Here is an 11,166-nt window from a genome sequence, read left to right as displayed (position 1 = left end):
ATGTTATGCCACACTTACAAACTTATTAAAAAATTATAACCTAGAGATAGCAATAGATAAAGTACAATTAAATTTTCCAATTAATTATTTAGGAGTTCTATTATCCTCAACCATGGTCCGTCCACCAAAAATTCAAATACGAGTAGATCAACTCAAATCACTTAATGACTTTCAAAAGTTATTAGGAGACATAAATTGGATAAGGCCTTATTTAGGTATACCAACAGGAGAGTTGGGACCTTTATTTGATATTCTAAAAGGTCCATCAGATCCAAATTCACCCCGAATGTTAACGCCTGAAGCAAGAAAGGCATTAAAAATCATTGAAACATATATGGAAAATATGCATTTGGATAGAATTGATATAAGTTTGCCTTTATTATTTATTGTACTACCAACAAAAAATATTCCTACAGGAGTATTCTGGCAAGAAGGTCCATTATTGTGGATACATTTATCTTATTCTCCTAACACTATTCTTACTAGGTATCCTGAGGCTGTAGGACAATTAATACTCAAAGGAATAAAAGCAGCAAAGGGAGTGTTTGGAATTTCTCCCAATAAAATTATTACTCCATATACTATGAATCAAATTGATGAGTTAGCTAATGAGTTAAATACTTGGGCAATAATCATGTGCAAATCTAATGTTTCATTTGATAACAACTTACCATCTAATCCTTTATTGTCTTTTTGGTCATTGCATCCTGTAATTTTTCCAAAAATGACAAGAAAAACACCTATCATGAATGCTCCAAATATATTCACTGATGGGTCAAATAATGGTACAGCAGCAGTAGTTACCCCTGATCAAACTTTTACATTTTTAGTACCCAAACAATCAGCTCAAAAGGTAGAGCTTAATGCAGTTTTACAAGCTTTTGTGATGTTTAAAGATTCTGTATTTAATTTATTTTCTGATAGTCAGTATGTAGTTAATGCTATAGTATCTCTTGAAGATGCTGGTAGGATTTCCCCTTCTTCTACTGTTTTCTCTTTGCTTTCCACTATACAAAGTCTAATCTGGGACAGAAAAGATCCATTCTTTATAGGACATATCAGGGCACATACAGGATTGCCTGGAGCCCTTAGTTTGGGCAATGATTTAGCAGATAAAACTACACATGACATACATATTTTCTCTACACTAGAAGAAGCTATAAATTTTCATAAAAAGTTCCATGTCAATGCTAATACTTTACAAAAGCGTTTTAAAATAACTAAGGAACAAGCTAGACAAATAATAAAACAATGTCAAAATTGTGTGACCTTTTTACCACAAGTTAATCTTGGAGTCAATCCTAGAGGATTGATACCTAACCATATTTGGCAGATGGACGTCACACACTTGCCAGAATTTGGAAAATTAAAATATTTGCATGTTACAGTTGATACTTCTTCTGGATTTTTGATGGGCTCCCTTCATGCCGGAGAAAAAAACTAAAGATGTTATAGCTCATTGCTTACAAAATTTTGCCACTGTAGGTGTTCCAAAACAGTTAAAAACAGATAATGCCCCTGGTTATACTTCTACCTCTTTTAAACAATTTTGCTCAACATTTGGCATTACTCATATAACAGGAATCCCATACAATCCACAGGGACAAGGCATAGTTGAAAGAGCTCATCAAACTATTAAAATGTACTTATTAAAGCAAAAAGAAGGAATTGGGAAGGGGTATATATTCCCCAAAGATAAACTTAAAATAACCCTTTTTACTCTAAACTTTTTAAATTTGGATTCATCAGGACTTAAGAAAATTGTTTTCTTTTAGTGCCTTCTGTAATGTTACATAATTTTTTCTTTAGCCATTATTGCCAGAATTCCTATCTTCATCCCAGTGCCGGTGAAGACAATGTAAATTGTTAAGAAAATTGTTTTCTTTTAGTGCCTTCTGTAATGTTACACAATTTTTTCTTTAGCCATTATTGCCAGAATTCCTATCTTCATCCCAGTGCTGGTGAAGTCAAAGATAAAACCAATCTACAGCTTCTGCAATAGCCATCACTGAACTGCTTGCAGAACTTGCCTGGACACATTGTGAACTCACCTGTATGCATTGTGAACTATCTGTTGGTGCAGCGACTTGTGGTAGTGTTGGGGTATTTTTGCTGATGATGTCATTGGTGGTACAATTTTTCCAAAAGGAGCCGTCAATTGGCTTGGTGTATCTTCCTCCCTTCTGCTTGTCATGATCGTCCAGCTAAAATTTGGGGGCCAACAGAGGTGAGGCAAAGAACCTCACCCCCCCCCCCCCCGCTGGTACAAAGACCTCTCCACAGGTGTGGCTGTATACTGGACCAGTAGTCAGTGACGGGTAAGATCCAATTGCAATGGTACCAACCTAAGGACCATATGTACTATTGGACAACCTAAGGCAGGCACGGTCCCTAAGCCACATGCTTGTTGTTTAAACAGAGAGGGGGAGATGTTGAGAGCCACAGCCAAAGGGGCCCCAGCAAACTTCCAGCTGCCAGCTGATGATTGGCTCACAGCGGCCCCAGCAACATCTAGCTGATTGGCTCCTCTGCGGTGATGCTCATTGGGCTGTTTCCCTGCCCTTTCAGACCACGGAGCTGCTCATTGGGGGACTTTTTTGGCTCCGCCCACGTGACCCAGCCAATCGGCCTCAAGAGCAGGAGGATTGTGGGAGGTGGAGAGAAGCTTGTGTGGGAGAGAGAGGCTTGTGGAAAGCCGGTGGTGGCAGTTGAGGCTCTGAGGGTTTTTCCTGAGAGGCTGTTTTGTTTGGCATGTGTGGTTCTAAAAATAAAGTTAGTTTCTTTTGACAAGTGGCTCCTGATTGTGCCCAGCCAGACTGCGGCAGTGCAGCATTTAAAACATATTCAAACACAGATGGAATACTATAATAAATCCCATCTGCCAATCACCCACCTTCAACAACAGCATCACTATGTCCAATCCTGGGTGATCTATCTCCCTTCCTCAAGTATTATTTTGAAGCAAATCCTATCTTTCGTGTCATTTTATCCATAGGTATCATAGTTATGGATGAAATACTAAAGTGACTCTTTTTAAATATCTAATAGAAGTAGGCCCAAATCTTCATTGTATCAGATTAGGCCCCAACTTCCTTAACAAGACTTCTATAGCACAAGAAATGAAATCAAGAATCAATAAATGTAATGGACTCAAACTAAAAAGCTTCTTCTCAGCAAAAGAAACAATCAGTGAGATGAAGAGAGAGCCTACATTTGGGGAGCAAATTTTTGCCACCTGCACATCAGACAGAGCACTTATCTCCAGGATATATAAAGAACTCAAAAAACTCAACACCATAAACCAAACCAAAACAAAACAAATAACCCAATCAATAAATAAGTTAAGGAACTGAACAGACACTTCTCAGAAAAAGATACACAATTGATCAACAAATATAAAAAAATGTTCAACATCTCTAGCAATTAGAGAAATGCAAATCAAAACTAAGAGTTCATCTCACTCGAGTCAGAATGGCAATTATTAAGAATACAAGCAACAATAAATATTGGCGAGGATGTGGGGGAAAAGGCACACTCATACATTGCTGGTGGGACTGCAAATTGGTGCAACCAATCTGGAAAGCAGTATGGAGATTCCCTAGAAAACTTGGAATAGAACCACTATTTAACCCAGCTATCCCTCTCCTGGGTCTATACCCAAAGGACTTAAAAACAACATACTACAGCGAAGCAGCCACATCAATGTTTATAGCAGCTCAATTCACAATAGCTAAATTGTAGAACCAACCAAGATGCCCTTCAATAGATGAATAGATAAAGAAACTGTGGTATGTATACACAATGGAATATTACTCAGCATTAAGAGAATATCATGCTAAGTGAAGTAAGCCAATCTGAAAAAAACAAAGGTCAAATGTTCTCTGTCATAAGTGGATGCTGATCCACAATTGGCGTGGCCAGGGGAGCATGGGAGGAATGAAGGAACTTTGGGCAAAGGGGAGGGAGATGAAGAGAGGGGGTTTAGGGGTAGGAAAGACGGTGGAATGAGATGAACATCATTACCCTAGGAACATGTATGAAGACACAATGGTGTGACTCTACTTTGTGTACAACCAGAGAAATGAAAAATTGTGCCCCATATGTGTACTATGAATCAAAATGCATTCTGTCATATATAACAAATATATGACAAATTAGAACAAATAAATAAATGATAAAAAATATTGCTATAATCTTAAAGAAATTCTGATAGTTCCAACAATATCATATGTATTTCACAGGTTTAAAAAAAAATCAGGATCCAAATAAGTCCATTCATCCAGTTGGCTAATATATCTTTTATGTCTCCTTAAAGTTTTCCCTCCACCTTTTCCTTCCATTGCAGTTTATTTGTTGAAGGAGTCAGACTGTTGATCCTGTAGAATTTCCCAGAGTATAGTTTGCTGACCCGTGCTCATGGTGTTGCTACCTTTCTCCTCCATCTCTGCATTTTCTATTATTAATGCTTAGCTATAGAGCTATTTCTAATTTTTTCCCCCACTTTGGTAAATACTTTGTAGGTAGTAGTGTGTTCTCTAGCAGCAGGTACCTAACCTGGGGAGGGGGCTTCTTTTTGTGATGCTAGCAGCTCTCTTGCTCAACCCCCAGATTCATTAATTCACTTGAAGCTGCCAAAGGGATCATGTCTTCTTCAAGGGTTAATCAGAATACTCGTGTGAGGAATGACACTCTCTCCTCTGCTTGGCTTGTGCAAGAAAGGCAAAAGGCGTGTTTTTATTAGCATGCTTTTAAAAGTTCATTACCACTCTGCAATTGTGAGGGGTTAGATTTCACATTTTGGTTTAACTATAAATGAGTTATTTAAACAGATTGGAAACAACTTTTCAATCCATTGTCATGGTTACCATTACTGATGTTCAGATAATTACATCTTTGATCAGTGGTTAGTTCCTGAGTCCTTTTGAGCTGATCCAAGTTGTCTTCAATGACTTCTTCACCATCTGGTATGACAAGATGTTCGAGGCTTAGCTTGTAAATTTCTTGCTAGACTTGGGTCAATCAATTTTCGGGTGGGCCTGGTTCTTTTGAGTAAACACTGGTATTTTAAAACCTACCATCTGGGCACTATTGGAGTTCAACTACTATTGGTTTACTCATTGTCTTTAGGCGTTTTTACTGGACAGTCATTTTTATGTTATCTTTCTAACTACTTCTTCAAGAGTTTATGCTGATACTCTCAGTTTAATATCAGGACTATAACCAGTACAGAATAAGCAGTATTGCACGCCTATAATCCCAGCAGTTTGGGAGGCTTAGGCAAGAGGATTACAAATTTGAGGCTAGCTTCAGCAATTTAATGAGACCCTGTCTCAAAATAAAAAACAAAAAAGGGCTAGGGATATAGCTCTGTGGTAAGTGCCCCTGAGTTAAATCTCCAGTACAGGGGTGGTAGGTGGGGAGTGGGGGGGGACACACAACCAAGTTACTATCTAATAACTTTTGTCTTGCATCTTTATCTTCTTTCTCTCACATTGAGAATTCTACCCCAAAATGGTAGAATTAGAGAATCACGTAGTTACCCGTTTGTTTTATTTCTTGTTATGTTTCAAGAGCACAGAATAATAATGCCAGTGTGCTCACCAACGATATGCTTACTAAGAACAGATAAACATTTTATTTGGCTATTATTTTTATTCTTAGGGTTTACCTTACTAGGGATATATAATTAATATACTGTGTAAAGTTGCTCCTCTCTGTGTGTTATGTCCCCAAATTAAGAATAGGTGGGTTCATGGATTTCTTTCTTTTTCCTGGTCCTTTATTTATTTTGCTATTTTTAAAATGAAATGTCTTTGTGACATTGTGATATAATAAGAAATATGTATTTGGTCTCTGCCCTGGGTTCCTGAGATAGCTCCTAATCTCCTTGTAGATGGGGGTACTTGGAGAATCTTTCGTTCTAATAGTTGGTCTTTGAGCCCCAGCTCCTGTCACAGAGCTCCTGAGATCTTTGTAATTTTCTGAATGATGGGAACATCGGACACGGAGCTCCTAAATCCCTTAGAATTTCCTGGGTAATAGGCACCTCTTTCGTTCTAAATAAAGGAAGTCAATGTAAGTAAAGCGATTCCCTGAGTTCTGTGAGTCTTTCTAGGAAATTAATCAAACCTATGGAGAAGATCATGAGAACCTCTAATTTCACAGTCAGTTGATCAGAAGTACAAGTCACCCTGGGACTTGCAACTAGCATCTCATAAGGGTAGTGGCACGGGCCTGTGCCCTAACCTGTAGCATCTGATGCTATCTCAAGGTTGAGCACATAAGAATTGAATTGAACTGTAGGACACCCAGCTGGTGGCCAGTAGAGGCTTGCTCAATATGTGGGGAAAACACACACGCATTTTGTTGATTGGAGACATGTTCTTTATTAAGGATTGAGCAAGAGAGTAGGAAAACCCTTGTTCTGTTTTGGTTTGGTGTTTTGTTTGTTTGTTTTCCTATCTTAGCATTTTATTCATGCTCTTCATCATGAATGGCTTCTTCTCAGCACTTACCCTCCTTGTCATTTCTATTGCCTTTGACATTCTTGACCACAGGGCTACTTATTCTCCATGCCTGCCCCTAGCCTTACCCACGCTCTGCCCTATTCAGCCCTGCTCTGTCCCTGGGAGGCTGGTCTCCCCTGTCCCTGGGCCACACTGTCCAGGCTTCCAGTGCTCTGGTTTGCCGATGGATCTGGTCAAAGGGAGGCACTGGCAGGAGTTAGGTAGGAGAGTGGGGGGAGAAATAAGTGTTAATTTTCCCTCCTCCCTCCCTGTCCTGTGGCCACAGCTCCTATTGGTGCTGCAACCGGATGGTTATTTCTTCTTGCTCTTCCAAGCCAGGGGACCTAACAGCTGCCTGTCTTTGGATGCATGACCATCCCTTATTTTTTTCCCATTCCTCAGTGAAGAACCTCATTTAAATGATCAGCATTTGAACTCTTTTGTGTGTGTGTGTTTTTCTGTTCCTGAGTGGGAACTTGACCTACAACTACCCTCTCTTTCTTGGTGTTCCTTTCCCTCCAGGAGAAACTGGAGAGCTTGGAGAGCCAGGAGCAGCCCTTCCCCAGAGTCATGTTTATTCCACAAACAGTTTCCAAGCAAAACAGATGCCAGTGTGCAGGTGAGGCGCTGCCCCTCTATTGCTGATCTGGAAGGGATGTTGACGTGAATCTGTAGGGACAGATTCTAGAAGGTCAATACCTTAGGTTGAGGGAGTGGAGGCAGGTCCTCAAATGAGAATGTGGAACAGGGGACTAACACCATCTCAGCCAGAAAGGCGCATTTGGTCTGTGAGTGAGATGAGAAGTCAGGCAGACCATCAGCATGGAAAACGGAACCCAAGCTTTCACCACAGAGGTCTGACGACTGAAGACTCATCCTGCTGTGGCTAGAAGCACAATGCCTTAAAAATGGAAGAGGGTTGTTGAAGAATTGCTGCCTTCCTGCACCAAGACAGTTCCTCTAGGGAGGGGCGGATTCCCACTGGTAGCACTAACCAACATCCACCAGAGGGTGGCGCTGTTCCCCTGTAACACCCTGGTCTGAGGCGGGACGTGGGGGGGGCGGTGGCGGGGCAGGGGTCTTGGGAGCAGGGGAGGGGGGGGTGGCGGGGCGGGGGGTCTTGGGAGCAGGGGAGGGGGGGGTCCTTTCCCTGTGTGCCATAGCACACTGGCCAATGAATCAAACCATGTAATACATCCTGAGCCCAGTCTCGTCCTGACTGAGTCTAACCTGGAAACCCTGTTAAAACTATTCTAAATTTTGGGGACATTAGCTAGAGTTCTGGAGTTAAAATATGAGCCTGAATTAGAGTAGGAAGAAAAAAAAATCTTAAATCAGTTTCTGCAAAATTTAATTGATTCTCCAAGACTTTAAAAAGAATTTTTTAAAATAGAAATTTTAAAAATTAATTTATAGAAATCTACTTGTTGAAATTATGACCCCATATATAACAGCATGCATAAAGTGGATATAATATATCAATATCAATAATTCCATGATAAATACTTCTTGTGCAGTCAAAACACTGTATGTTTAACTTACAGGCAACTTCTCCCAGGCCACATGCCACACTTAGATGGGATGTCATCCTTAAAGAGAGTACGTCTATTATACTGTCTGTGTAAAATATGTTATATATTTTTTAAATCTTTTAAAGACCACATCTAATGACTTTTTATATTAAAAAGATAAATAAAAGTTCATTCTAAAAAGAAAAAAGTTTTCCTTAATTCCATCACTTAAAACATGAGCATTTATTGAATGAGCTAGGCATTGTTCTAAATATTTTACATTTAGAACATCATTATTATTAACATATTAATTATGTTGAGTATTAATATAATACTATGTATTACATTACTCTGTTTTAATGTATTTTGTCATTTCCTATGAGGTAGGTAATATAATTGCTGCAGGTAACTGAGACTCCAGGATCACAGAGCTGGTAAAAGATGAAACTTGGATTGAGACCTGGGTCATCTGACTCCAGATTTTATTGAGTGGAATTTTCTTCCACTCCTCTAATCCCATTCTGCATAGATAATTGCTATTCACATTTTGGTGACTGTTCATCTAGTCCTTTTTCTGTGGTTACACACAAATGAGCTCATGCTAGATGCGTTATTTCGGGCTTGCATTTTTTTCATTTAATATACCTGGGACATCTTTCCACATAATAAGTAGTTTTACTTATTATTAACAGTATCTTCATAATCTATTTAAGCAGCCTCTTACTAATGGACATTAAGCAAGTTTCTGGTTGACTCTTGCCAACTTTTCCTTACATTATACTACATTATAATATAATAATATTTTGAAATGATATGTGAAAAATATATGATCAGCATATATTTTTTAAATATATAATTTTAGTTGTAGATGGACACAATACCTTTATTTTAGTTATTTGTTTTTCTGTGGTGCTGAGGATCCAACCCAGTGCCTCACACTTGCTAGGCAAGCGCTCTACTACTGAGCCACAACTCCAGCCTAGCATGGATTATTTTCTCATGGCACTAATGTCTGTCTTTTGTTTGTTTTAATTTGTTTCATATTTTTATTGGTGCGTTATAGTTGTACACTATGATCTCTTAAGAGGTTAATGTTTGGTGGAGCATTAGGATTCTAATTTACATACTTGACTAGACACAGTAAGCTGCAGTAAGCTTGTGACTCACTCCTTTTGTGGTCCAGGGTCACTGTCTTGTAGCAGACCTCACCTTTACACAATTTCTTGCCCCAAGTCTCCAAACCATGACCTCAACCTCAAATATTTCAACCCCTAAAACACACAAGCTAAAATGCCCTGTCCAGAGAGATCTGGAGGGTCCTCACTGTCCCCCGCTGAGGACCAGCATGTTGATGTCCATGTTTGTGACCGAGGAGAGCTGTTTCCTTTTGCAAAGACATTATGGACCTACCAGTGGGCTGCAAAGGATTGAAGAGCCAGGAAAATGGGTTTGAGGAGAGATGTGAATGGGACATGTGAGACAGTAAGTAGCTGCCAGGTATCAACCACAAGCTAAATAAGGACTTTGAAAATGTACATTTGTGTGTTTCCTTGAAAGTTTTATTTTATTTTGATTGTGTGTGTGTGTGTGTGTGTGTGTGTGTGGTGTCAGCCAGAGTTTCCTAGAATGAAATCCCAAGAAAGCCAGGCCCACCCTGAAGCCCAGCGTGTGGGCTTACACACATGGCAGTCTCACCAGACAGAAGCAGGGGAGAAGGTACAAGCCCTCACAAGGGGGACAAAGTCAGGCAGGAGAAGAGGTAAGTGCAGTTAGGAAAGAGAAGACAGGCCAGATTTCTGGATCCTGTGGAGGTTTTCCCAAGGATTTAAAATTTACATTATTTCAAGTATCTTGGAAGAGACTCCTTCGCCGTTCACTAGACTATTTCCTCCAGAGAACACATCTAGACAGTATCTCCCAGCCTCTTGCAGTCAGAGGCCGCCACAAGACTGGGTTCTAGAAGAAATGAGGTTTGCTACTTCCAGGCCTGGCCCACGGAACCTCCTGGACAATCCTAGTTCTTTCTCTCCTCTCATTTGCTGCCCAGGGGTAGAGGGTTCCATGGCCTCCCTAAGGCTTAGAGGTAGTAGAGCCTCCAGTGGGAAGAAACTTAGGTCCCTGAGTGACTGCGTGGAGCAGAGCCTTCTCATTGACCCACATTGTGCTAGGACCGGAGTGAGAAGTAACCTTGAGTTAGGGGTTTTGTTCCTGCAGCTAGCTTACACTTTGGAACAGCAAATGGGTACTGTGCTACCTCTCTGGCAACTTCTCTTTCTTTTTCCTTTCTTTCATCACCTAAACAAAAGCACCTGCCAAGTGTCAGAGCTCTTCTGTCCACTTTCCCCAGGTCAGCAAGCGCCCCTCGTCCTGATTTCTCTTCTTGAGCCACCCGGCAGTTACCCACACAGGCAAACGCCTCTGAATCTAGACTCCTGAGCTTCTCCCCAGAGTGCTTCTCTCTCCCAGCCTCTCTTTCGCTGTCACTCTTTGGCCTCAAGCTTCTGCTGGTCAAATCAGGTAGGCGTCTCTATGAGTTTTCAATTCCCCTTCCTCTTCATCGCCTGCACCAGGCAGAACGCGGTCACTGCTTCTCCACCGCCCCTCCCCCACTCTTCCCCTCACCTCTGAGTCCTGCTGGCTTCAACTCTGTCCTCAAGCTGGGTGTGGCTGTGCCAACCCCTACCTTCACATTACAGAACCCAGGGTTATGTCCACATCAGCCCTTGCTGGGACTGTTGCAATAGATGTGTTTAAAAAGTAAGACATATTTTAAGCATACAGAAATGCATAGTTGATATAACTAACATTTGTACCAATCACCAACTTTGTCCAGCAATATTTGGCTCTATATGAAAATGAAGGGAGAAAAGAGGGGAAATGATTTGATCTAGGGAATGAAAGGCTATGTTTTCTCTTATGTTGTATTACATGGAATTTCACAGTAAAATTTCACACTAAGGCTTATGTATAGTACCATATCTAGATTCTTCTTTCCATTTCCATGTTTAAATGTTTTCTCTCTGTTGCATAAACCTTTGGTGTAACAGAAACCTGATGTCAGCACACACCCCAAATGATTTTTTATGCATTTTTACAAAAAAAAAAAAAAAGTCATTTGGGCTGCTCAATTTCATACATGGAACTAAATA

Source organism: Marmota flaviventris, chromosome 6, assembly GCF_047511675.1.
Source record: "Marmota flaviventris isolate mMarFla1 chromosome 6, mMarFla1.hap1, whole genome shotgun sequence".
Lineage (NCBI taxonomy): Eukaryota > Metazoa > Chordata > Mammalia > Rodentia > Sciuridae > Marmota > Marmota flaviventris.
The sequence above is the reverse complement of the archived record's forward strand: the minus strand, read 5'-3'. Positions refer to the sequence as shown.